General features: G+C 36.0%; 2 pseudogenes; both read left to right on the forward strand.

The window, feature by feature from the left end:
• Window positions 1-519: 519 nt before the first annotated feature.
• On the forward strand, window positions 520-21,328 carry LOC149547502 (DNA-directed RNA polymerase II subunit RPB1-like; annotated as a pseudogene).
• LOC149547503 (uncharacterized) lies at window positions 16,980-17,834 on the forward strand (annotated as a pseudogene).
• Window positions 21,329-27,503: the final 6,175 nt, after the last annotated feature.

A 27,503-nucleotide genomic window follows, 5' to 3' on the forward strand; every position in this document is an offset into this window, starting at 1 on the left:
TTATTCCTCAACTCTAACCTCCTATAGGATGAAGATATCATTTGTGCCTTGCATATCATTAGGAACATAAACTTCTGGAATATGAAGGAGTGTCCCATGATTGACAAGTGGAAAGCTAATCTTTAGGCTTGGAAATTTTTTCTCCAAACCATAGGTCAAAAGCATGTCAAAGATTATAGATTCTCTTGAAAGCTTCTTTGTGCTAAGCTTCAAATGGCTGAGTATAATGTGTAGGATGACCCCTCTAATATGGCCCTCTTAAACAAACTAATTTCCATTGAAGATACTCTCGGTAAGCACTAACAGACTAAAGTGCAAGGAGGTAAAATTAGATCTAGGATTAACTGGCTCCAACACGATGATCAGGGTTCCAAATTCTTCTTGAATTATCTTAAGAAGAAACAAGTTAAAGAATCAATTGATAAGCTTGTCATTAATAATCAAGATATTTTTTATCCTAATTGTATCTCTTTGGCCTTTGTTGATTATTATAGTAAGCTTTTTTCATTTGAAGATACCATGGAGGCTGTTGATCTTAGACTCAAGTGTAGGGCTATTATTCCTATTAAGTTGGAGGCTAAGGATATTATATTTTTATCTACTCCCATATCTATTAATGAAATTGAAGGGGCTATTAAAGCTCTCAAGGATGATAAGGCCCCTGGGCCTGATGGACTCTCTAGTGAGTTTTATAAGGCTAACCTTAGTTGGATCAGTAAGGATCTATTTGATTTGTATAATGAGGCCATTGACATTGGTTCTCTCAATCCTGAGATCAACATAGGTATAATTAAACTTCTCCCTAAAGATGGGGAAAAGTCTTTTATCAAGAACTAGAGACCTATTACACTCCTCAATGTGTTTTATAAAATTTTAGTGAAAATTTTAGCCATTAGACTGGTTCACATTCTCCTTGAGTTTATTAGTATTACTCAAATAGGTTTCATCAAAGGAAGATACATTCTGGAAAACCTTATTACTGCTTGGGAAGCCATAGATCAGGCTAAATGCTCTCATCAAAATGTTGCATTACTCCTCCTTGATTTTGAGAAAGCCTATGACAGGGTTGAATGGAAATTTATCGTTATGATGCTACAATATTTTGGTTTTCTGCCATATTTTTGTAATGCTATTTCAACTTTTCTCAATGATGCCTGTGCCCAAGCTGAGATTAATGGCTCTATTTTAGATACTTTCCCTCTTAGTAGATCCATCAAGTAAGGCTACCCCTTGGCTCTTGCTCTCTTTGTCATTGTGGCTGAAGCTTTATTCTATATCTTGAGAGATAATACCTTGTCTCTGGAACTTAGGGGGTTATATCTTCCTAATAATAATGAGCTTATTAATAGTCATTTTGTTGATGACACTGCTATCTTTTTAGAGCTTTCTGGAAAAAACTTCAAGAATCTTTAAGTTAAGTTGGATATATTTCATAATATCTTTGGTGCTAGGGTCTCCCAAGCTAAGTCTATCTATTTGGGTTGGGTTGATCAGCCTCTTAATTGGTTTCTTTAGCATAATTTTTAGTGGGGAGGTCCCAAGAATATTGTTAAGTATCTTAGCATTCCATATTCTATTGATCCATCTATTAAGGTCATGCGGGTTTGGATTAGGGCCAAGATTGATAATAAGCTTAATAAATGGTACAATAGATCATTATCCCTTGCTAGAAGAGTTCAAGTTTGTCAAAAAAGTTTATCCTCATACAACATTTACCACTCTTCTACCTGGTTGTTTAGCAATTACCAAATTCTTGAAATTTAGAAGGCTATCAGGCATTTTCTCTAGTCTAATGGTAAGGGTAAGAAAAAATATCATGCTATGAATTAGGAGTGGTGTCACACTGATAAGTCCCTGGGTGGGCTGGGGTTAAAAGATCTCAAGCTTCAAGGTATTGCTCTTTCTAGTAAGTGGATCTTTTAGTCTTTGGAAGGTGATTCTCCTTGGAAAGTTCTTGTTAGACATAACATTGAGAGAGGTTTCCCCAAGGAGCCTAAGTCTTTGAAGAACCTCCCCTTTTGTGACTTTATTTGTGGTAAATTTTTGGTTATGGTTCAAGGTTCTTCCATCTTTAAGTCTTTCTGGCATGCCTTGGACCATGTCCAGAAGCTTATCACCAAAAATGGATTTTTATAATGAAATCAACTCCATGGTGAGAGGTCCATTTGGTGGAACTTGAGTATGAACAATAAACCCTTAGCCCTCTACCAGGGTTTTTTAGCCAAGTCTTGGGCTAGATCTGGTATTACTCAGTTTGCTAATATTTTTGAACATGATACTCTTATTTCTTGGGATGAGCTAAAGAGTAACTTTAATTTACCTTGGTCTCAAAAGAAAACTTATAACTTAATTGTTGAAGCTTCTAAAGACCTTCCTTTAGTTTGTCATGTGGATTCTTATAGATTTCTTAAATGTAAATGGCCTAATGATACTATTTTAGACCAACTTAAAGCTAAAAACATTTACAAGATCATTGATCATAATGAGGATATAATTGCTCATTTGAATAAAATTTGGTATTGTTCTTTTGATGTTAAAATGTGGGAAAAGCTACTAAATTATATTTGGAAAAGTTTAGTTGAGCCTAAGATCCAATATTTTAAATGGCTTTTGTTAACTGATAGACTTCCTATTAAAAGAAATCATCAGCATTCCAATTTATGTAATATTTGCGGGCTATCGAATACCAGTAGACATATCTTATTTGATTGACTATTTGCTAAAGAAATTTGGAATATTTTTGGTATTTACTATCCCTTTAGTGTGACTATCATTGAAATTGTTACGGGTCACATTAAAGGGCTTAGTAAGGATGCTAACTATTTTCTAGAATATGCTATCTTCTAACATTATTTGGCAAATTTGGAAGTGCAAGAATGAGGAAAAGTAAGTACCAAGGTAAGCCAAGGGTTCTTATTGATTTTTTTCATAAACTCGCCCATTTTAAAATCTTCTTGCAGGTGCAAGCTACCATGATTATTGAGAAGGATAAGTTATGAAGGTTTCTTAAGGATGGACAGACTACTTTCTTTTTCTATGAGCTTAAATATGGGTTCCAATGGAGAAGGACTCTGCACAATCTACGGGTGTTTGAGCATGCTCACCAAAAATTGAACTAGGCTATTAGAAAGAATCAGAATACCAAATAGGAGGACATTTTTATGTTGTCCCATATTCAAGAATGAAAGAATGTAGTTTGGATGGATGGCCCCCTTGGTTGGACCGCTTGGGTGGACATGTTCCCTGATATTTTGCTCTAGCTCTCTTGTTCCCTCTTTTTGGCTCTTGATGTATATGAGCTTTCCTCTTTGTAGTATTACATATGTTGTTTCAATGTGAAGCTTTGCCTCCTGGCTGACTCTTGGTGGTTGTATTCTCTTTTTGATCTCTCCATTATTAATATTAAAAAAAATTGAAAAAAATAATAATGAATTGAAAAGTTAGGGTTTCAACTTTAAATTTGTCTTTAGAACTATGAGATTATCATGAATTTTCTAAATATAGATAAATATTATTCTTATATCTAAAATAATTTAATTGAAAAATTTATTTGAAAAATATAAAAGAGTAATTGAGAGAAAAGTATGTTGTAACCAAACTTATGCTTGCATACTAAAAATAGAAACTAAGTATAGTATGGTTACATGCATGAGAAAAAAAATATGCTAAAAATAGAAAGTTAAGTATAGTATGGTTACATGCACGTGAAAACAAACATGCTAAAAATAGAAACTAAGTATAGTAAGGTTACATGGATGTGAAAATAAATATGCTAAAAATAGAAAAATATGTATAGTATGGTTGCATGATTTGAGAGATCAAAGACATGCAAAAATACTAATTACATGTGTATTTTTATTTTATATAATATAATTTTTCAGATTTATTTATTTTAAATTAATAATAAATTAATTAATTAAAAATAAATTATTCAATTAAAAATAAAAATTTAAAATTATTTATTAATTTCTAAAAATTTAAATAAATATTATTCTCTTCGTTAAAGTGAATGTTGTAGACACCTAAATTTGATTACACTACTTTGGTAATCTAATTTAGCCATCTCTAAAGGCATCATTAATTAAATTCTTATTTAATTAATCCTTTGTCATCCCCTAGTTGATTAATTTAATTAATCATCTATAGTCCTAATTGATAAATCAAATAATCTATTATTTATCAATTAAATTCTTTTCTCCTATCTAATTCCAAAAATCCCCATTTATTAAATAAATCTATTTGATAAATGAAATCCTCAAATTCAAAAAAAACCCTAACCTATCTCTAATCCTCCATTTAGCCTAATCCACCCCATCCACCCATACTAACCAAGCTTAGCCACTAACTCACCCACCCTCATTAATGCCATCCACTTGCACATCTCTAACATCCCTAATCTAATCCTAAACCCAAGCCTAATCCACCCCCTAATGTTGTCACATTCCTTAAACAAGTTTAAGACTTTCCTAATCCAAACCAAAGTCTCCCCTCAAAAAAACCCAACCACTAAGTCATGAGTGCTCTTACAAAACATAAAGACTCTTACAAGCCCACTCATGACTCTTACACCCATCTTCCACACTCTTCCCTCTTCCACACTCATTCCTCTTACATCCCTCTTACATACTCAACCCCACTCATCATGCCCTTAACCAACCCTTAACCCTACCCTCTCACACTCATCCTCCTTGTGACAAGTGTCACCTTCCCATTGGTGCTAAACAAGCACAATCCATGTGCTCCCCTTTGAGTGCATCTTAGCCCTCCTTAAGCCTTCATCCATCCTTGCATCTAAGCCCTCCATCCCTCTACCCCTTAGCCTATAAATTGAATCCCATCCCAAGCCATTTCATCAACAATCTTTGAGCTAAAGTTACCATGCTATTTTGAGAACCAAAGCCATCAACCATACCCTTATAATGCCAAATTGAGAGCTCACAAAGCTACCAATTTGCCATTACCCATCTCCATTGAAGCAACTTTTGAGCATCTTGAGCATACATCCATAGCAAAAGGACACATCTACAGAATCAAGAAAGCATGGAGTGTTTTCTCTCGTGAGGTTTGCACTTCTTATTTTCTTTCTTAGTCTAAGCATATATGTGAATTTAGTTTTTGGTTTGTGAATGTTTACTTTATTTGTTAATGTTCTTTGCATACTGATTCTGGTTCTACAAATGTTTGTAATATTATTGTTTCTTTAAGTCTAATTAAACTCTTAGTTGCATATAAATAATTTAATATTTACAAATGCAAGAGAGAAGTTAATAAATAAATATTTATAATTTTATTATATTTTAAGAGAAGCTGTGGTAGAGTTCACTTTGTAATCATTTAGTTAATAACTATTTGACTTTATGAGAGAACTGTAAATAATTAAATTAAATTTATAATTTTATCTCTAGTTGCATTATGAACTAAAGGAAAAGTAAATATTAATATTAGACTTAAATAAAAGCCATATTAATATTTTAGAAATTCAAATTAATATCAATATTTAAATATAATAATATACATTTATGTTATTAATTAAATTATTTATGATTTAAGATTATTTAAATTAATAATATGATAACATTGCATGATATTTTATATACACAAAAAGATTGGATATTTAAATACTTATTGTTTTAAATTAGTATATTAGCATAACAATATATATTAACATATATATTCTTAAATTATTTCTAAACACATCTTTATGATCCAAAATAAACAAGAGAAAATGGTGGAATTAAATCATGTGGTTGAAAACTATTTGTTTTCTAATATTATATTTATAGTCTTGTGATGTTTATTTTGATGATGGTTTTTCTTTGTGGGTTGTTTAGTTGGTCAAGTTAGGATGTGAACTAGAGGCATTTTTGAGATTTCTTTTATGATTTTTTTTGATTGGATGTCATGATGAAATTTATGATTTGAATTGAGATTTATGTTTTATGAGCTTGATGCTATAGAGAATTTATGAGAACTTGGGTTTTGGGAACCAATGTAATTTTTGGGTTGCCCGTTTAATAACTAATGTAATTTATGAGAACTTGGGTTTTTGGAACCAATGTAATTTTTAGGAAAAATCCTCTCCTTGAATACCCTCTTTCTTCTCTAAATCACTCTCTAGCAATTCTTTCTCTCTCATACTAAGTTTTACTAGACATACTACTAGACTCTCCTACCATTTCTTTACCAAAACTTTTCAAAAATCTTCTCCCACAACTATGGTGTCTTGTTGAATCTATCTCATGCTTTCCTTCATTAATACATGGAGATATACACATTGGCTATCATTTTTATGTTTTTTCCTACAATTCTTGAGCACCCATCATCTCTCAAACCTAGCACCTAGGAGATTCACATGACCATTTTTCTATCTATTTTAAGGCCAAACATGTCCTCAGAGGAAGCTAACTAAGGTAGTCTCTAGCATAAACATCACCATTCTTTGTGTCCACCAGAACTTTTGTTAGCAATATCTCATCACAGAATCTCTAATTCTATCTGATTTTGAATTCTAGAAACATAATGAGGTTCAACACCATGAGTGTTTGCCAATTTATTTCTAGCCTTTGACACCCTCTTACATTTATGTACCTTCTCTAATATTTGAATTACATAATACCTTTCAAATTAGTGACACATTCTTCACTCTTTTATTTTTAAATAGTAGTTATAGATTCATTCCATCTCTAGATTATTTAGTTAGGATATAGATCTTGTAGATTTGTTATCCTAGAATAACTAGTCTTAGTAAGCTAATGCATCAAGGGATAAAGAAAAGACACTAGACAAGCTACAAAAGCTTAAGGGAAAACTATCTACTACATGACATAACATGTATAGCCATGTGATGGTGTGCACATTGTAGAAGTACACACATGTAACATAACTAATGGAAACAATACAAGCCTATTATTATTGTAGTAATGATGAGAAATATAAGATTATAGAAGAATTATAAAAGAAAATAATTATATTTTGAGACTTTCTATTCTTGTTGTATGCCATGGCTGCACTAATATATTTGCATTTTGCAGGGAGGAAGTTGGTCTATATGTTGCTCGTAAGTTTTTAGGTCGCACATAGTGGCTTGTAAACTATTGGTTACTACAATAGGGTTTTGGTATTGGTATAGGAGACACAATTTCTAATGTTAAAACCATGGAAGTCATCAATGAAATTATTTCGAAAGAAAAGAATGAAGTCAAGAAACTTATTAAGGTAGCTTAGGAAAAGAAATTGGAGGCAGAACCTGACTAAACAATAATAGAGTCCTTTGAAAATAGAATAAATTAGGTATCCTGAATTAGTTAGATATAAAGAATTTCCATTAAAAATCACAACTTGAATCATAGTTCATTGAAGTACAATTTTTAGAAATACATTTTTTAAATATTTAAAATTGAATCAATTTACAAACTTATGATAAATGTTCAACATATAGCTCATTTTAAAAAGAGTACCAACTTAGGAACTTATAACATATTCAACATTAAAATTGAAGCAATTTCTATTTGTTGGTGTAAATAAGTATTTACTTATTACACTTACTTAAGTTTTACTTAGGTTAATGCATTATTTAATTATTTTGCATTATTTTATTATTATTTTAGGTGAGACACGTAGGAGTTTGTGAACTCTCATTGAGTTACGCAACTCTAATTATGCACATGGTGTCTACAACACAGGAGTATGCATCATTCACTAAGTTGTCATGATGAAAACACAATTTTTTGCACTCCTCATTTATCACATGTTGTCTACTCTACTAATTTTTGTGCTACACCATTGTAGTCTTATCCTCAAATCATCGCACTTAATCCTGTGCTTAATGGAGGATAATCCATATCTGGTGGACATGTGCCTGGTTGTATGACATGTCATGGTGCTAACTTCTAGGCATTCTAGAAGCTCTCCTGAGGCCTTTATATTCAGGCACTCCTAGTGTACTCAGAACATGTTGGTTGTATCCATTATTGAATGAATATCATCATTCTGATCATACTCTACCTATTTTGGTCTACTGTGTGCTATTGTTGAGTTTTTTTGTTCTTGGGTGAATTCTGGCCTAAGCCAAATTCTTACATGGTATCAGAGCTAAGGAGAATTCTCATCACCTAGCCATTCGAGACCTTTCATGCTTCAACACATCAATTTCAGAGGATTCGCAGAAATTGGGAGCATCTAGAGAAAAATCTGACCACTCCATTGCGTCCGGAGCACTGAATCGGTGAAGATTGACTATAAATTCGCCTATCTTGGGTGAAAGTTGATCATGAGGCAAAATTTTTTTGCAAACTGGCACCCGAAGGCACCGATTTGCAAATCGGGTATGATTATTTCTTTGATCTGATTATTAATTTTCAGATCTAATATAATTTTTTTCTCTGCAATATTGGGTCTTTTTCGGAATTTTTTTTCAAATTTATTGCCCAATTAATTGTTTAGTCAGAAACAAAAAAAAAAATTTTGCCAAACCGAGCAAGGACACCCCGGCTCGGCGATATATATTGGTGGTGGATTTTCGAATTAATTTATGCAGGGCTTAATTGATCTAAGCGGGCCGCACCTGTGACACCACCGACAGTCTATACATTTTTGGCAGATTCAAATACAGAGTTCTCAAACCGGGCACGAATGAACCTTCGACCGGCAACACCTTAACATCGGCGAACACAGACCGCCAGACTTGTCTTCGTTTGAAGACTCTACGGAAGGTTGTTTTTAAACAACCCTCGACCCCATCTCCCTACAAATGTGGGATTATATCAAAACCCACCGGCGATGCTTTTTGCAGGTTTCTAGTAGTGCAGTAACCTCCGGTAACTACTGTAGCACATTCTGGCAGGTCTACTGCGACATCCCTCCATGACAGCACACGCCCTGAGAACCAATCCGCGCACGACACGTGGAGCCCCTGCCAATCACAGGATCCAAATCAGTAGCTGCATCAGCATACAGTCAGCACTGATTCATCCATCAACTCAAATCCATGGCAGCAATCCATGCAAATTTTTTTTTGTACGATCTGTACAGTACAAAACTCCAGGTTAGCAGCCACGTCAGCCAGTGGGCCAATTTTCTGCTGACGTCATCATTTTGATGACCTAAAAATTGATGCCCGTTTGGATGTTAGCGTAGGCCATTTTATAACTGCAGCAATGACCGTATGACCGTCAAATTTAACCTTCTCTTTTTCTGGTGCAACCCCCTCACCAAATTGATTTTGGTTTTGGCAGTCCGACTTCAAGAGGCCATAACTCGCACATCCGGACTCCAAATCAGGTGCCATTTTTTTTGAAATTGGGTAAAATTTTCTAAATTTTTTAGTGGTGCAGCTATTTTTTGGTTTTGGTGCATGGATTTTTCAGAATTTGCATTTTTTGGCGACGATACCTGAATAATCCTGCATTTTGCAACTTCAACTGCTCCGTACGGGCACATCTGGAGTCGAAAATAGGTTATGTTTTTTTTTGAAAGTGCATTTTTTTTGTCTACTTTCTAGATCTAGCATTAGATTATAGTGTTGTGTGGACAAAATTTCCACTTTCAGAATAGGGCCTTTCTTTGCTTTGTAATTCTTCAGTTTTGTAGCACATTGTAAAGTTTCAGATTTATACTCTATTGAGAAGTTGTAACAAGAAAAATCAAAAGTCCACAAAGGCCTAACTTGGAAAGTGGCCCATTGTAATCGCACTACTGATAAAGTGCCCAAAGCATCAATTTTGGGGGGGTTTCTTGATTTAGTGAAAAGGGGGGGTATTCTTGGTGTTGTGTTCTCTCTTTTCTGCAAATTTCTTTCATTTTTCTACATCATGGGCAACTTTAAGTTTCCTAAGTTAACTCCTCATAACTATGCTATGTGGTCTATAAAAATGTTGTATCACTTAATGCATAATGGAGTTTCACAATATGTAGATGGTACTCTTCCTAAACCAGCAGGTGATAATGTATCCACAAGTGAAATTTCTGAATGGGTAGCCATGGATAGGAAAGCCCTAGGTGATATATGTTTGGGGGTAGATGATAAGATCATGTATCAAATCATAAAATGTACTACATCCAAGGAAGCTTGGGATACCCTCGAAAGCCTTTATGGTAAAGTGTCTGAAGAAGATGTGTTCAAAATAGAAGATGAGCTAGTTGCCTTAGATCCTAAGTCGTATGACTCCATACAGGACTTCATCATCAAGGTGAATGAATTAAGGACAAAGCTTACTGATTGTGGGAATTCTATCAAAGATGACAGACTAATCTATCTCATTCACAACAAGCTGCCATCCGAATATTCCACATTTGTATCTTCTTTTAACACCTCAAAGACTACCTTAGGGTCTGCCTACAAGAAAGTAACTTTTGATGAATATGCTAAACTGTTGGATGATGAAGAAAAGAAGTTGAAAACAATGGGGATTCTCAAATCACCTCAGCCCAAAACATTGGTGGCTAATGAGGGTTCTCAACATCCAGCTGGAAAATCTTCAAATAAAGGAAAGGGTAAGAAGAAATGGAAGAGGAAATCTGAGGATGCAGAAAAAACAACACCACAATCCAATCAACAAGGCAAGTCCTCAAATTCCAACAAGAAAGGGGACAACAACAATAAGGAGAAGAAGAAGTGTGCTTATTGCAAGAAAACAAGTCATGAAGAGCATGATTGCTATCTTAAAAGGATTGATGAATTGACCAACATCATGAAGAAACATAATGTTCCATTGCCTAATGCTTACAAGGAGAAGGGATCTTCTTCAGATTCAAAGAATAAAGGGCAAGCACTCATGGCTAATGCAAACTCTTCGAAGGAATGGATATTTGACTTAGGTGCCTCATATCATATGGGTTCTTCAAAGGGGGATTTTTCTTCATTGAATCGCTCAAGGGTACCACACATCTTCATGGGGAATGATAGCAAAATGGAAGTTGAAGGAAAACGAAATGTGGAAATGGAAAATGGAGAGTTTCAAGAGGTTCTCTATGTTCCAAACCTAAGTTTGAATCTCCTTTCAATCTACCAAATTACACACCTCGGAGATGGACATAGAGTTGAGTTCCTTCCTGACTCAGTTCAAGTGCACAGTCTTAAAGATAATTCCTTGGTTGCAGTAGGGAAAGTGAATGATCACAAGAGGTTGTACTCTTTCTCGCATTTTGTATCCAAGACTCCTTCCAAGGCCTTGTTATCTCAATCACATTCAAACATGCAATTATGGCATGAGCGGTATGGTCATCTTGACTATCGCTATCTTCAACAACTTTACACATACCAAATGGTCAAAGGTCTACCTCAAATAAACTTTTCTAAGGGTAAGTGTTCATCAGATTCAGTGGATATGCATCCAGAGGGGAAGTTACAAAGAGGGAAGTCTTCTAGAGCAACAAGTGTTATTCAAATGGTTCACATGGTATTAGCAGGTCCTTTTGCATTCAATCAGGGTCGCTACATACTTACCTTAGTTGATGACTTTTTGAGGTTCACTTGGGTCTACTTTCTGCATAGTAAGGGTGAAGTTTTGGACACATTTCTAGACTTCAAGGCTCATGTAGAATGAAAATCCAGAAAGGCCATCAAAGTACTCCGCATGGGCAATGGAAACATGGATGTGAATAGAAGACTTAAGGATTTTTGCAGACATGAGGGCATTGATCTTCAGATTCCTTCAGCATTCAATTCACATAAGATAGATGTTGCAGCTTTGAGGATCCAAACTCTTAAGTCTATGGCAAGTTGCATGATTCATGCCAAGTCTCTAGATCCATCATTAGAAGTTGAAGCAATCTCAAGTGCCACTCACATTCTTAATCGTTCTCCTCATCCTGCCTTAGATGGCAAAACTCCTTTTGAGGCATGGTGTGGTAGAAAACCTATTGTGACACACTTCAGAGTCTTCGATTGTCCTGCATGGGCAAATAGATCTTCTAGGGGTCGCAAGGCAACGACATCTCGGCCTTGTACTTTCATTGGTTATGAAGACAGTGTGAAGGCATATAAACTTCTTGATCCTGAGACACATCAGATTTTTGTGGAGAAGGATGTACATTTTGAGGAAATTTCTCCGAGCTTGTCCTCTACTCCTCTTCACACATCATACAATTTGGATACTGATAGTGAAACCAGTGATAGTGCTTCAATAGCTTCAAAAACGTGGAGTTCTGTCGACAGATACACTAAGAGGTCACTTCATCAGTTCAGTCCGCATGCATACATAGCCATAATGATAGGTCCAGAACAACAGGGTACATTCAATCTTCCAGATACAGGTCCAGTGATAGATTTGGGGGATAGTATTCATGATCTGCCTCTTCTTCTTAATGCAGAATTACCTTCTTTAGTTGTCACAGGAGTTTCAGACTCTCTTGTTCATTCTCTACATGATCAATCCTTACAGGTTGAAGTGAATGTGGATACTTATGATCAGCAGTTGCAACAGGGTTCTTCATCAGTTGCAGGGACAAACAGTTCTTTGGGATAGGTTCTTCAGCCAATTGAGCAGGTTTCAGAGACATCACTTATCCATGAGATTCTTTCCACACACAGCAGAAGCATCTCATTTGTACCCTTGGCATTGTTTCTTCCTAAGGGGAGGAACACCATTCTACAGTCTTGGATCAGCTTCTTCATTGGAGCATTCACTGTTCGGCATTCTTCTTTGTGGGGGGGGAGCCCATTCTGTCTCTCTATCTCTTCTCATCATTCTCTTATGTATATATTGGATGTATGTCATAATGGGAGGGTTTTGATTACTCCATCCATCCATGCATCCTATCTATCTCTCTTTTTGGGGGAGGGTTTTTCCCATGAGGTTTTCCCTCTTTCCCTGCTTTATGGGAGATTGCATATCATTATGTACATGGGTACCTAACATGGCCTAGTAGCCGGGACCCATCTTGCATTTCATCCTAGATTGCATAAGCTTAAGGGCCTTTCCCTAACTTGCACTTAAGGGGGGGTGTTGGTGTAAATAAGTATTTACTTATTACACTTACTTAAGTTTTACTTAGGTTAATGCATTATTTTATTATTATTTTAGGTGAGACACTTAGGATTTTTTGAACTCTCATTGAGTTACACAACTCTAATTAGGCACATGGTGTCTACAACACAGGAGTATGCATCATTCATTAAGTTGTCATGATGACAACACAGTTTTTCGCACTCCTCATTTAGCACATGTTGTCTACTCCACTAATTTTTGTGCTACACCATTGTAGTCTTATCCTCACATCATCGCACTTAATCTCATGCTTAATGGAGGATAATCCATATCTGGTGGACATGTGCCTAGTTGTATGACATGTCATGGTGCTAACTTCTAGGCATTCTAGAAGCTCTCCTGAGGCCTTTATATTCAGGCACTCCTAGTGTACTCAGAACATGTTGGTTGTATCCATTATTGAATGAATATCATCATTCTGATCATACTCTGCCTATTTTGGTCTACTGTGTGCTATTGTTGAGTTCTTTTGTTCTTGGGTGAATTCTGGCCTAAGCCAAATTCTTACACTATTAAATGTATATATATATATATATATATATATATATATAGTATATCAAAATTTTCCTTAATTCCCTGCCTCGTACCTATGTGTCTTCTATTTTCCTTTTTAGGTGTTAAATAAGGCTCACAATGATGCAAGAAGTAGTGTACAAATTTTTGAATCCAAGAGTAACAATTTGAAGGTTATTGTTACTACTTGGTCTAAATGAAGTTTTATTAACATATCTCAAATGACTGCTTGTCTGGGACAACAAAATGTATAAGGGAAGAAAATTCCTTATGGATTTGATGGAAGAACTCTAGCACATTTTACAAATGATGATAAAGGCCTAGAAAGTTGAGGGTTTGTGGAGAATTCTTATGTACACGGTTTGATTCCTTAGTTGTTCTTTTTCCATGTAATGAGAGGACATGAAGATTTGATAGATACTAGAACGAAAACATCAAAAACAAGGTATATACAATGCTATCTTGTGAAATCTATGGAAGACATCATTATTAAATATGATAGCACTTTTAGGAATTCACTTAGCGATGTCATCTAGTTCTTGTATGATGAGGATGGTATGGATGTTGTTTGGATTGAGAAACAAAAACATGATTCTTTGAAGATGAAAAAGAAATAGTTTGAAAATGTTTATTGATATGAAATTGATCAAGAAAACTAAAATGCTAGCTACATGTTAGTAGAACATGTAGATGACTTGAAAACCATCAGGGAGTTCCAAAATGTTTTTGATGTAGAATTGTGGAAACTAAAGTCAAATAGATGATAGTTAGTCTGAAAGATTACTCCTCATAGTGATAAATCATGGCCAATGCCTATAAATTTGAAAAGGCTCATCTGGAATACCCAGAAGATGTTCACAATTGATCCAAGGAAATGATCAAATATGCATCCTATGTAGATTGTAGAAGCAATTGAAAAGCTTTAGGAAAGGTTAAAGGTTGTTCCAAGTAATGATCACATCAATATTGAAGCCTAGAAGAATGCTACTCTCTTCAATATTTTACTATGCAATACATTTGCAAGTAAATGTGTATTGAAGGAGTACCAGCTTACCAAGGAAGCATTTGAATGGGTAGTTGGTGAGATTGAATCATGTTTCCTTCAGTCTCTAGTAGCCCCAGGAGAGATGATTGGATGTATGCCAGTGCAATCTATTGATGAATTGACTACTCAAATGACATTGAATACTTTCTATTATGCTTGTGTTAGTGCCAAAAATGTTATTGTGGGTGTTCATCAGCTAAGAGGAATTATAAATGTGGCAAATAAAATAAAAACACCATCATTTTTAGTGTATCTAAAGCTAGAGGTTAATAAGATGAAAGAAAGAGAAAAGAATGTCTAATGTTCTTTAGAGTAAACAACCTTACAAAGTGTTATAGAGGCTACTGAAGTGTGGTATTATACAGATCCAATGAACACTATCATAGAAGAGTATGTTGATTTTTTCTTATTATGAAATGCTAGATGAGCATATTGTACCTAAAAAAAATATCTTCGTGGCTACTGCATATTAAATTGAATAGAGAAATGGTGGTTGATAAGAAACTAAGTATGGCAGGAATTGTAAAAAAAATAAACTTCAAGTTTGACAGTGATTTGACATGCATTTTTAATGATGATAATATAGAAAAACTTATTCTATGTATATGTATTATGAATGAAAAGGCTCCTAAAGGTGAAGTACAAGATCAAAATTCTAAAGATGATATTTTCCTAAAGAAAATTATAAGTAATATGCTCACAAAAATGGCTCTCTAAGGCATTCCAGATATTAATAAAGTGTTTATAAAATTTGGAAAAAAATAACAAGTTTGATGAGAATGAAGGATTTAAGCCTCAGATAGAATGGATGTTGGATAAAAAAAGGGTGGACATGTTAGTTATTATGTGTCATGAAGATGTTAATGCTACAAGGACAACAAGTAATCACTTGATTGAAGTAATCAAGGTCCTTGGAATTGAGGCTATGGGGAAATCTCTTCTAGATGAGCTTCATGTTGTGATTTATTTTGAAGCATCATATGTGAACTATATGCATTCATCCATTTTGTGTGACACAATGATATGTCAAGGCCATCTAATGACCATTATTAGACATGGTATCAATCATAATGATACATGGCCAATGATGTGATGTTCATTTCAGGAAATAATTGATATTTTTTTGGATGCTAATATTTTTTTTGAAGTAGACCCTATGAGGGGTGTTACTAAGATCATCATGTTGAGACTAAAAATTGCAAGCTCAATTTTTAGTACTATTGAGGAATCAAGCCCTTAAATGCTTTTAAATGAGATTGTACCTGGTTGTCAGTCCGAGGCCTAAGAGGTGTTTAATTTTTCTAACACCTTTCATTTAGTGCGTCTATGTGTTCTATGAAGTTAAACTGACACTTTGAACCATTTTGTGAAGTCCCATTTTGAGCTAGTGTCAAAATTTGCAAGCTTGCCCGTGTCAAATAGCAACCAGAGGCCCAGTTTGCATTTGAATATCTCGCACCTAGGAATGTGTCATGACCTGCCACTTTGAGGATTTTTAGTGTCCATAACAGAGAACCTATATTTCAGTTTTCAAGTCATTTCAAATCTGTTTGACTAGGTTTCGAACCCCTCAAAGTTGGTCATTTACTGTTTTGTACATTTGTGTAGTTGTTCACAATTTTGGGAAGCCCTGTTCGACCAATCATATCTTTGACCCAGTTGACCCAAATGAAAAAATTATTTTTGAATTATGTTCTAGGGGTTAGACACTTCATATGTTCAAATTTTGAGGTCATGACGAATCCATTTGATCAATTTGCTAACATGATTAAAAACCCAGTTTGCATTGTTTTGTTATGGCTAAGGTATCCAGATTGATTCGCATCCCTGTTCGGCATGTTATAACTTTGATCTCGTGATTGGTAAGCCTAAATTTATTGTACCATTGTGGTGTTTCCTAAAAATCCTTCAAGTATGCCAATTCTCAAGTCATGACGACTCCATCTGCATACTTTCTTGTGTTCGTCTGTTTACCAAAAACTACTTTTTGACATATTTGCCAGTCTAAAACTACTAAGTGCCTATTTTCGAAAATTTTCCAAGTGCATCCTGTGATTCGTCATGAGCCCAAAACATAGAATTACATTCTCCTCATGGCAAAGAACCTATATCCAGGTTTTTAGAAGCCCAAGCGATCAATTACCTAGTTTTATAATGCCAAACCCAAGCCCAGTTTATGTTTTTTAACATTGTTTGCCTGCAGGGTAATTGAAGTATGGATGTTCGGCAATTAAAATATTTTGACTGGAGATTCGTCATGGGCTAAAAATTTGCAGTGTGGTAAAGTATATAGGATTGAACACTCATGCCAATTTTTACGGCCTAGTTACTTGATTAAGTTAGTTTTTACGGTCACCTGGCAGGCCTCTTGACAGTGATTTCATAGTGGGGTGGAAATAATTGCATTAAGTTTTTAGTGATGATTCTATGATCAATTTGGATATGAAGTTAATGATTCTTCACTGGATGATATTCAACATGTCTTGAACCCAAGGTTCTCAAGGGACTAGGTTGAGCAACTTGATACTATTAAGCAATGGTTTAGGGCACTTGATGGATCTGATTATTTACCTGGCATGGTAGGTCTCAACAACATCAAGGAAACTGATTTTGTCAATGTAACCATTCAATCACTAATGCAGATTACTCCTCTAAGAAACTTTTTTCTTATTCCTGAAAATTATCAGAACTGCAAGTCCCCTCTTGTTCATCGATTTGGAGAATTGACAAGGAAAATATGGCATGCTCATAATTTCAAGGGACAGGTGAGTCCCCATGAATTTCTTCAGCCAGTTATGTTAGCCAGTAAGAAGCAATTTTGCATTGGTGTGCAGTCAAATCCTGTGGAGTTCATGTCTTGGTTTTTAAATACCCTTCACTCGGACCTTGGAGGGACAAAGAAATCTAAGAGCAGCATTTTTTACAAGTGTTTTTAGGGTAAGTTAGAGGTAGTGAAAGAGATTCAAAACAAGAAAGGGAATGAGAAGAAAGAAGGCATGGAGCAACAACATAAAGCAACTGGTATTGAGGATAAAGCAGGTCCAAAAAATGTGGTCAAAGAAGTTTGTAGAATGCCTCTCCTTATGCTTGGACTTGATTTGCCTCCTCCTCCTCTATTTAAAGATGCAATGGAGAAGAATATCATTCCTCGGGTTCCTCTTTTCAACATACTGAAGAAATTTGATGGTGAATCAGTTACTGAAGTAGTTCGTCCCCAAATTGCCAGGATGAGTTTTTCGATTCACCTGAGGAGTGAAGTGTCCATGCATTTTAGAAGGGAGCCACCTTGAAAATAGCATCCCATGCATGAAACTTGAAAGGAAACTTGCAGACAACCAATGAAGAAGACACGCCAGTTAGTGGTAGTTAAGCAGAGGAAAAATGCAAAATCCCACATTGACCGGCTAATATTAACATACATTCTTTAAATACCATCTCAAGCACCCATTAAGTTGTCTTAAGGGACCAACCTTTTGAGAAGGCAAGTAGGTGTGGGGCCCCCATATTGAACTTGAATGTGGAAGATAGCCTCAAGTGACGTAGACAATATTTTAAATGAATTAACAGCCGCACTGATTTGGCAGAGATCGCATGAGATGACGCCACATGGCAAAAATCGACGGGTGCCCGCTTTCTCGCAATATGAAGTTGCGCCTGATTTAAAATATGTGGGAAAGTGAAATTTGGACACATGGCAAGTGGGTCCCACCTGGCAGCGAGGTGATGTTTAGGTGCAACTTGTAAGGATGCGTCAGATTGTGACACGTGTCACGATCTGACGGTAGGCGTAATCCTGCATTATGAAGATGCGAGGGGGATAAATAATGCAAGAAAGTGAGATTGCAACATGTGGCACTGGGTCCCTGCGGCACTGACATGGCATCGTTTGACCAATCAGAGGCCGCCACATGGCAGAAAGGGTGGTCAACTGAAGGTTGATCCGGATTGAAGGAGAGGGCAATATTAAAGAATACAAAATAATAATATTTTATTATTATTTTTATAAAAAATAGTTGAAGTGCATCTTTTTAAAACTCCAATGAGGCTCTTTTCTAAAGTTTAAACTTTAGAAACTTTTAAATTTTTGAAAATGTCTTGAGTGCAAGCCTGAACTTTCTAGCATAGGAGTCATTTTCAAAATGATTTTTAGGAGGTTTCCTGAAGGCCAGATAGGCGATGTTATATATCACCGAAATTGGGAGAAGATGAACTTTCCGATTTTGGAGTCAATTTTTGTACAGGTATCATTCTGTTTGAGCTATAGGAGGATTTGTTTTAGGTACCTGAATTGCAACCGTTTTCAGACCAGGAAGTTCAGTTGTGAATTTTGGCAAGTTAATAGCTTGAATATGCATAAAAGACAAGGAGAATTCAGTTGGGGGCATCTCTGAGTTAGTTAAATCAAGTTTTATCATCATTTTGATGCAAATATGATTTCTAGCAAATAAGGGATTTCATCATTCAGGAGGGGATATTTTGCAAATTAGTTGCAATGTAATGATGAAACAGAAAATTAAATCAGATGGAAGAAAGAGGTTAGAGAGAGTCTTTATAGTTGCAGGAGATGGATTTCTAAGTCGATAGATGGCAGTCGTAGGTTCAATCTGAGAATTCATCTTCATCCTATATTATTCTTTCTTTTTTCCATTTGAGGGGTTCCAATTTTTTGGGAAGTTCCAGTTCCTTGGAAGAAATATGCTCATGACTGTGATACCAGAGCTTGGATCCAGTTCTGGATGCATTCCCATGATTGTGACCACATTCTTCAATAATATTCTTCTTGTATGAATAGCAGTAGGAAGATAAATACATATAGTTCAGTTCTGTTAGGTTGTTTCATGTCTTTCATTTCATGCATATGACTATATAATTTCAAGGAAATAATGCAAAGAGCAGCATATGATTAAGTTTCAGTTGAATCTTGTCTCCATTCTCATTGAGTTTCAATGTTTTACGATCTCTAAACAAAGATTTTAGGTCGTATTTGCAATCCTCTAAGACTGTATGTTGTTTCATTGTTGCTGATAGTTCAAGGAATTGTGTAAATGCTTCATAGAAATCAACAGGGTTGCATATTTATTGAGGAGGATATCAGGTAAGAATGAGATTTTAAACTGAACATAGATGTCTATTTACAAATTAAATAGATAGATCTATATCTGAAGATACACACATGTCTCAGATATTCATATGTATATTTGTGATCCATGAATTTTCCCAATGGACTAGGCACTGATTAGCTACCGGGTCATTACTTTCTTACTGTTGCATATCTGAGGGTTTTTGAAATCAACATTATAAATCAAATGCTTTTCCCCTTTCATGTTGAAGAGCTATAAAAGTTGAACCCTCACTCAGCTTATGAATGTCATAGATCTACATTTAGCTACTATAGATTGTTATTATTTCATGAGTTAATAGGAGAAATAAGGGTTTTATCTGCTTTGAATAGATTCAGTGTATGCTTTGACAACTGGTACCATATAAAGAATCTACAGGTCTACCCGCCTAGGTTTTGCGGAGCCTGAAGTGCAGAAGGGTCATGCCTTATAGTTGGCCCTGTGTCTGAAATGATATTTTGATAATGGGAGTTAGCTGCCCCTAGATGTGTCATATTCTCATAGGGATAATTGGAAATGGGTAACATTTTCAAACACCAACACATCATGCTTAGCCAATTGGCTCCAATTGGTATAGATGATTGTGCTCTGTGTTTGAATATCCAAATGCTACAACAAGCAATTGAACTCCAACTACCCAGCTATATGGAATGAATGGTAGACTTTGGCATGACACCATCTCTATCCCCATAATAAGAATGCCACACCATGATACAATGATGTAACCTAGCTATTTCCTAAGCCCAAGTCTTGGTAGTTCACTAATTACAGATGCCTATTTTTCTCCCTATGTTGGTGGGATGGCCTTGTCACCATCCTAATCTCCTAGTTATAACCCTTCATCCCTAGGTTATAGCCCCTCATCTCCTATATATAGTCCCATGTTGCTTAGATATAACCCCAAACCTCTAGGCTATAGTCCCACATCTCTAGGATATAGTCCTAATCACCATCCTATAGTCCAAGTTCTCCTCCATATAACCCTACATCTCCAACATATTCCCCCATTAGTCCTTCTTATTCTCCCACTTTACCAAACTTCTATAGGCCTACATCAGCAAGATATAGCCCTACATACCCAATCTATAGCCCAACTTCTCCCAGTTATAGCCCCACTTCCTGAACAAAAAGTCCCACTTCTCCAGCATACAACCCAACATGACCTTCATACAACCCCACATCACCTTCATACAACTTGACATTGCCAGTGTATTACCTAACATCACCAGAATCTAGCCCGACACTTCCAACATATTGTCCCACTTCACCAAGTTACAGTCCATGATCACCAAGTTATAGCCCAATGCCACCAAGTTACATTCCAACATCTCCTTGGTATAGTCCCACTTCAATAAGTTACAACCCAACATCTTTGAGTTATAATCCAACTTCTACAAAGTACATTTTAACTTTACTAGCATATTCTGCAAGTAGTGTTTGATATTCCCCATCAAGTCCCTATAGTCCAACATCACCAAATTATAGGTGAAATTGGCAATACAATGCTTTTGTGTGTTGCTTTGTTATGAAAATGGAATTTGTACATGGTTTGTTTAATCTTTACTGATCCTTAATGCTTTCCGAATAGTCCTAATTCACCATCTTATTTTCCAAGATCTCCTTCATTTTCTCAAGTGAGTCCTACTTATAGTCCTACAAAGTGAGGCTTTACTCCTCATTCGCTCAAGTCTTTGAATTTTTGATATATGGTACTATAGATTTAATTTTACTAGATATATTATTTTCTCAATTCTTGAAAATGTTTGATGATGAAAGTTTTTTTCTCACTTTTGTAATATGGTTAATAATATCCAACAAATCTTTATATTAATACATGCAATGTTGATAGCTACCTATTGATTTCTAACTTGTAGTCAAAAATATAATTGAAACTAATTTTAGGCCTACAATTTGATTTTAAAGTCTTTATTTTCTTTTAAAAAATTAAAATTGTATGAATTCCTCTATAGTGACATGGCATTTGGTGATGAAAATTGTGTGATTTGAAAGGCTTGATTTTGGGATTTTTGGTGGGCATTTTAGCCCTTGACCCTATTGTTGGCATTATCATACATTTTTGTCATTAGTTACAACACTTATTGGATTCTGAATGCTTACCGAGCTCACACCGGAAACCAAGCTTTACCTAGTTCTCAGTGTTTACCGAGTAATCAAGGTGAACAAAGAAGTCAGTGTTTACCGAGTAATCAAGGTGAACAAAGAAGTCAGTGTTTACCGAGTAATCAAGGTGAACAAAGAAGTTAGTGTTTACCGAGTGATCAAGGTGAACAAAGCAATCAGTGTTTACCGAGTGATCAAGGTGAACAAAGTAATCAGTGTTTACCAAGTGTTCAAGATAAAGAAAGGAATCAGTTTTGATCGAGTAAAGATGTACTAAGATGTAACTGAGAACTTCATGATAACCGAGCTCCTGAGGTTATCAAGGAAATTAATTTTTACCGAGCTCTGACGGATATCAAGGAAACTAACTATCACCGAGTCACAAGGTTCTATCAAGTATTTCCTTTGATCACCGAGCAACAGTTCAGATAAAAGTATTCACCGAGTGACATCTCTTCTACCGAGTCTCCAGTGGTTACCGAGTTCAGAACTATTCGAAGTGTTTAGTATGAACCGTGCCTTCACTTCTACCGAGTGCATGACGATGCCGAGTAACGCAGTGGACACCGAGTATTAGAAGGACATCGAGTCAGTTCAGTGAACCCGAGTTTTTACCTTGGCCCGACTTTGTATAGAGATTTGCACTTGTTGTTTTAGCCGACCTTGCATGTATTGTTTAGCCGACCTTGCATGTCTTATTTATATGGATAGTATATATATGCAATGTATTGTATCATTCAAACAACAGTTATGGAAATGGTAATGAGTGGAAATGTGAAAGTGTGAATGTGTGAAAGTACGAAAGAAATACATGCGTGCGAAAGTATGTGGGCTGAATTGTGAAGATATTCAGCAGGTCTAGTTTTGAAGCAGAAAAGTTTTATCTATCACATCAAGGTGAATCAGAGCATAGCGGATCTTATCAGAAATCAATTGTAATCAGATCTATTGTTTCATTCTAACAGGTGAATCAATTTTTGCAAATCCTCTAACAAGGTAGACTTAACAGTCTTTTGTAAATCTTCTAACAGAGTGCATACTTTATTGTATGTTTGGAAATCCTCTAACAAGGTGGATCTAGCGATCCTTTGTGCTCCTAACAAGGCAGATCACCAGAAGTGGTCATTGTAAGCCTTAACCGGCCAACTTCATACTGCAGTAACGAAGCTTGTGGGTTTCATCCCTACCCCAGTTTTAATTTCTATTTAGAAGGTTTCTGGGTCACCAAATCTGTGTGTTCAAGTGTTGCAAATGATTTTGTTTCATGCTTACAATAGGTTACTTGGATGAATGATGAATATATCAGTATACAGTTTTATTGTTTAAAATTTTAGAAGTTACTGATTCACCCCTCCCCTCTCAGTAACTTGTCATATCTTGAATATTTCCAACAATTGGTATCAGAGATATAAGGTTCTCAAGATAAAAGCTTCACAGCTTGAGCAAAGATCAAGGACAATGGAGATATTCAAACTTGACAAAACTATTGAGAATGAAAAGCTAGATCTGAAAATGGCCATGGCTCAACTCAATGAAGCAAAAGAGCATCTTTTACAATCCTTGAAAAGAAGAAAAGAACTTGGAAAGCAAATGAATGACCATCAGTATGTTGAAGAAAAGATTGAAGATCTCTCATCATCAAATAGTTCATATGAAGTTGACAAAGCAATCAAAGAACTCTTAGAAAAGAATGGATCTCTGCAGGAAGAAGTAAGAAAGCTCAAAAGGGAACAAGGAATCCAGTCCATCAGGCTATGCGAAATCTTGGAGCAAAGGAACAAGGCAGCTGAAGACTTAGAGGTAAGGAATAATCAATCCTCTCAGCTTGAAAATCTTGTAACTCAGTTATCTAATGCAAATGAAGAAATTATGAATCTAAGATCTGAGAATGAGATTTTGAGAAATGACTTAATTACTGAAAGACAAATCAATGCAAGCTTACAAAGTGATCTAATCTCTGAAAAATAAGTCAATGAGAGAATGGTAAAATCTCAAAAAGACATGGATCAATTGAATCTGCAAAATGAAGAAAACTTTCATAGACAAAATGGTAAAGCAGGCCTTGGATACAAGGAAGAAGGTGAATCCTCCAAACAGGGTACTCAAAAGAATCAAAAACCTACTTGCAGCCACTATGGTAAGTTAGGTCATACATCTAACAGATGATGGAGCAATGGAAAAGGCAAATTTAATGGAAAATGCTACAATTGCAATCAGCATGGACACAAAGCCAATGAATGCAAAAGGAAACCAAAATTTGAAGGTAAATGTCACAAATGCCAAAAGCAAGGTCATAAGGCATCACAATGCAAATTCAAATCTTTTAATCCAGCTGAACAACTTGTCAAAGCAATATTTGGGTGGGACTACAACACTTGGTGCAGATGTCATTATTGTGGAGAATATGGTCATATTGGCATAAACTGTGCAAGGCATCACCTAAGAAAAAGGGGTACCACTGTAAGATGTTATACATGTACAGAACTTGGTCATATATCTAAAAACTGCATGAACATAAAGAAAGTCGAGGATGAGAAGAAAATCAAAGTAGACAATATTCAGAAACAAATGAAGCAGCAATGGATTCCAAAGTCTACCGAGCCAGATAATTCAAGTAATGGAATGATCACTCAAGAGGTGAGTGACTCTCCCATTTCCAATTAAGACTCATCAGGATAAGACCAGGACTGTATCCACAAGCAATATCCTAAGCAGTCCTAGAATGAAAATATGATCAAATCAGTATTTCAAATACATCAGGATCATGGTCGGTACATGACCTTACCAAGCTCAGTCAGGTGCAATAAGGCTTCTTTCACCAAGTTGCACTTACCGAGCATGGTTGGTTCTTCTCTTACCGAGTTAAGGGCAGATTAACCTATTTTCTCTTGGTCACCGAGTTGCGAAGTTTAAGCCGAGCTAGTGGATGATAGCCTGTCAATCACAGCTACCTCCATGCTGAACATTAATGATGAATTTTTCATCAAAAGGGCAGATTTCAACCTCATTTTTTCACCACGAATTCGAGATTTACAAAAGAGGGCTTTCAAGAAAATTCAAGTGAGTTGAAGAATTTTTCCAGCGAAGTATTCTTACGAAATCTTCTTACTCACCGAGCAGCAATGGCTTTCGCAAGCACTAGCAGCAGCAAGGTGAAGAAAGGATCCAAAATGCTTGTGAAGGGAACGTAATGGAAGGCACCGACGTTCAAGCTTGTTCCTACCATCGCTGAATCACTCGACCCGCATGGAGCTCAATCACAGATTCCTCCAAAGGTACTTCTAATCAATGATATTCGTACTCATTTCAAGTGTACTGTGCAAGAAATAGGGACACTAGATATGGATAGCACCCTAGCCAAGTTATGCATGGATGGAACCCTAAAACCTAAGTTCAAACATTTGGAAACCAAAGGCTTAACCCATATGCCGCATCTGCCAAGAAGTTTCCAAGTGAAATGGGTGAGGTATATCTTGAGCCGAGTACATAATGGTCAGTTGTGGTTGGAACAACCAGTTTTGATAACCAAGAAGATAATTCACAAAATCACGGGTCTCCCAATGCTCAACAAAGCCAAAACCACCAAAACCCTAGGATGGGATGAGTTACAGAAGAAAACCCAAGCCGAATGGGATGGCAGAGGTTTAAAACTCAACAATGTTTCAGATATAGAACTGAAATTTGGTATTTATGTTATTGCATACAAACTGTATAGTTCCAGCAGGCTAAATAGTGTACCTTGCGAGGCTGTAGATTTGGCATATAAAATTGTAAAGAAAAATATGGAGTTTGACCTAGCTGATGTATTATTAAAACAATTCAATAAAAACATGGAAAGCATAAGGACTGCAAAGACAAACCCTTGTAAATTTGGTTCTTTGCTAGTTTGTTTATTCTTCTATGTACAGAAATACTTTCCATCCAAAGGTACAATTGTATGGAGGAAAGATACTCCAATTTTGTATCAAATAAATGAATTCATAGTAGATATGGGTATGAATTTTGACAAAGTAATGGACAATTATTTTGAAGATTTCAAGGAAAGGATGAACAACAGATTCAGAATACCTCCAAAACTTGTTGAAGAGTATAAGGATGATGTCTGTTTCATGGTTGACTATGACAAGGTATACATACAGGCAGTTAGACCCCGAGTTGCATGGGTGAAACCTCTTCCATATGAGATAAATATTGATGAAACCAGGGATATCATTGAAGCACTGGTAAATGAGCCAGTAGACCCAAGACAATGAATTTTTGGTACTTATGATGAAGCAAAGGCCAGAATTGAACTAAAAATCAAAATTCCACAGGCCATCAGCAAAGGTAAAAGGAAAATGGCCAAACTAAAAATTGAAATGAGTTCTCTTATGGTCACCGAGGGAAAAGGTGAAGATAAAAAAAGTGAAGAAGAAAAAGAAGGAGAAAAAGAATCAGAAAAAAAGCAACCAACAAAGAAGAAAGGCAAGGTAATCATTACCAAGCCCAAGAAACAGCCTACTGCAGTATTCACTTGAAGAATGAGAAAAGGTATTTAGGAACCTGTATTGGTCAAACTTGCACCTACATTCGAGCAAAGGCTCAAAACATTGGAAGAAGGAGCTGGCATTGCAAATTTCAAGGCATTGAGATTTGAGACAAGGACTGATGCAGAGAAAATGCAAATTGAGGAACTGGTACTTAACAAAATGGGAAAATGGAAATACTCCCCGGACCAGATTGCTCCTCATATCTCTAAAGAACGACTGGAGAGAGTACAGCCAAGATGGGAGTTAGCCACCAAGATGGTAAAAGATATATATGAGCAATCCCTAAAGAATCTTCGGCCTAGTCTCACTGGAGTAGAGGTAAAATCTGAATTGAAAACCTATGAAGGTAAAATGATGATCAGATTCCACACTTGTTTAGTTTTGATCAAAGATATAGAGCATGTTGTAAATGATGCTACAAACATGTGGAAAAACATCTATCATCTACATAAGCCCAGTGTAGACCTAGTAGAAATAAAGGATGATGACAGCAACAGCAGTAGTGATGAATCAGATAGCACTCCATCTATCACAGTTACACCAGGAGAGTTGCATGCAATGATGGAAGAAAAGGAGGAAGAAGACAAAGAGGAAGAAGCTGAAGAGGAAGATAAGGAGGATAATACGGTAAAAATTGCAGCAGCAGTTATTGCATCCCTTCCTCACTCCCTAGACAAACCTATGACATCATCAAGGTTGGAGTCAGCTTCAGCAGGTTCATCTACACCAGTTTTACCATCTACACCTGCCATATCTTAGCTCCAGGTATCATCAGTGGAAGTGACTACCACTTCATCTACCGAGTTGCATCCCTCTTCATCTACCGAGCTGCACCCCTTTTCATCTACCGAGTTAGCCTCCTCGACTCCATCATCATCAGTTGGCATTGCTGTAAGTTCTCAAATTTTGACAACTCAAATTTGTTCTACAATTTTGTTGCCATCTACTTCAGGCACAGTGAGCTCAGATACTATATTACCAAGTGTATCACCATTTTTGGCCAGCACTCAAATTTTTGACCCTGTACATACTTCTATTGGCACTCAAACCTCAAACATCCCAGTTTTTACTGCTAGTCCTTCTATCTCTACTGTTGTGTCTATTCCAAAGGTCAAACCAGTCATCCCAGAAGTCAAACAAAAGCAACCATTAAGACTTATGATCACTGGAAAGGAAATTCCTGAAGATA

The sequence above is a fragment of the Cupressus sempervirens genome, chromosome 7, assembly GCF_028749045.1.
Source record: "Cupressus sempervirens isolate cs-2001-9-10 chromosome 7, ASM2874904v1, whole genome shotgun sequence".
NCBI lineage: Eukaryota > Viridiplantae > Streptophyta > Pinopsida > Cupressales > Cupressaceae > Cupressus > Cupressus sempervirens.